This window comes from Notothenia coriiceps, unplaced genomic scaffold (assembly GCF_000735185.1).
Source record: "Notothenia coriiceps isolate Sejong01 unplaced genomic scaffold, NC01 NC01_scaffold00032812, whole genome shotgun sequence".
Classification (NCBI taxonomy): domain Eukaryota; kingdom Metazoa; phylum Chordata; class Actinopteri; order Perciformes; family Nototheniidae; genus Notothenia; species Notothenia coriiceps.
Window position 1 is genome coordinate 92,725 of NW_011365513.1, and position 2,182 is coordinate 94,906.

General features: G+C 39.1%; 1 protein-coding gene across 1 annotated transcript in view; it reads left to right on the top strand.

Annotated features, from left to right (window-relative positions):
- LOC104961183 (nucleolar protein 4-like) overlaps positions 1–2,182 on the top strand; it is a 61,779-nt gene that overhangs the window by 51,404 nt on the left and 8,193 nt on the right. The gene's annotated exons all lie outside the window — the stretch shown is intronic.

A 2,182-nucleotide genomic window follows, 5' to 3' on the forward strand; every position in this document is an offset into this window, starting at 1 on the left:
TATATAAATGGTGATTATAATTTGTATTGAATAAATAGTCAGGTGAAATCAAGAAATAAACAGTTGTTCTTTCAAACACAGTCATCTTGATTAAGTTTACCTCTCAAATTCATAAGAAGGGAACTTGCTAATGTATATTACTAGTGTTTTCATATATTTTATGTAAGACTTAAAGTTTAACCTGTACTTATCATTACTTTTTTATTTAGAATAGATGAAATTACGACATGTAATATGAAAGGTGTTGCTTGATTTACCAACTAGACTCTGTAGTTCAGCTCAGCTGTGAGGAGTGTTTTTAGTGTCTTTCAGCTCATTGTTATGGTTTTAAGGCCCACAACCAGTGGCGTAACTATCGACGGTGCAGCCGGTGCAACACACCGGGGCCCAGCAAGGAGCCCATGAAAAAAATAAATGTTATATATTTTTGTTAAATATCTTTTTAAATACATATTTTTTGGGGCCCCAATGGCATTGACCGGTTCACGCAGTCTTCGAAGTAACCAAGAAACCTAAATTAATTTGTAATAAGTCTGTCCAGTGACCTTGCTCCCTTTCATGTCACGTGATACCTTGCGTGACGAGCGAACCATTTAATCAACCTGTACTGTAGCTAGCGGCAGCAAGTTCGGCAGCATTATAAAAAATGTAATAGCTTGCATTTATAATGTACAGCAAACCAAAGCACAAGAGCAGCGCTCAAAAGAGAAAAGACAAGAGAGAACAAGGAGATGTAACAGCTAAACTGACAAAATTAGACCGTTTTTTTTGTCATACATCGTCCTCAAAATCGAGCGCTAACGTTAGCAATGTTGACGTGCAGCGGCAGCCGGAGCCGGAAGCTAACGATAGCTCACCTGCCTCACCACCATCATCCCCATTATGTTTGGGGCGATGGGGGGCCCAAAACAATATTTGCACCGGGGCCAATCACAACCTTGTTACACCACTGCCCACAACCTTGGCCCTTTTGGCTCGCAGCTCTCATCCAATCTCACCCAGTTTCCAACACAGGAATCATTCTCAGTACAACACCATGTAAAAGTTAGCAACTATCTATTAACATATCTGAGCATTTACCTGCTACAGATCCAGATATTTTTACACAATAGTTGGCAAACTCAAGCTGAATACTAGACCTACATTCATCATGTTGTCAATGACACAAATCCATCTGAAAACAAATGCCTTTTGCACAACGAGGGATTTAGCCAGAGTACAGACATAATCACATATTTCACAGATTTTCTAATATGTTATTGATAATAACAAACACATAACAATGTCAAACTTGGCTTTATGATAAATTTTTTCGTCATGGCAATTCCAAGAACTTTGGATCCCAGAGAATTCACACGCTCAAACATTACTTCAAAGAACAATTACAAATGTTAGGGGTGTTGCATTAACCTGTTCTACACCGCCCCCCCGGTACCGGGGGAAAAAACGCGTCATCTGCAGGAAACAGCGTCTGAGGGCATCTTAATATTCAATAAACTATGAATGTTTTATATCCATGTAACAAGAAGAAACTCAGCTAACTGATATTTTTTTTTTCTTTTTTCAAAAAAACGCTCTGCCTCTGAATTAGCCATGAGCGAAAAAATGCGAACGCATTACTGCACAGAAACTCACTCATAACACCCTTATTACTTATCTTAACTGCACATCCCACATATCGACTAGCATCGTGAGATGACACAGAATCGATAGGTACATACATCATCACTCTATGATAAGAACTCGCAAAGATATTAACAAGAACAGACATCAAAACATGTGGTGCTAGGTAGCTAAAAACGGCAAAATGGCTTACCTTGTGTCGTTGTCATGTCAAAAGTGGTCTTCAATGGCATTAAAACGATAAAAACGCTAGTGAATTTAATCCATAGGTTAATCCAATGTGTCCCTTTGAAATGATATCTAATAATCCATAAGCAATAAACCTGCTTTTCCGTTTCCAGATGTCAGAGCGAGAGATAGGTTCGCTCTCATGCAAAACTGCGTGCGCATAGCTCTCATTTCTCAATGGTAAGGTGTGTGTGTATTTGGAAATCCCCCTTCGATTCTATTGGCTCTAACGGTCAGAAAGAGATGTCAATCACCAAAATCGACCAATGGGTTCCAGAGAAACGGTAAAAACGGCCATTTCCACCCAAATCACCTCAGATGTGGAGTTTTT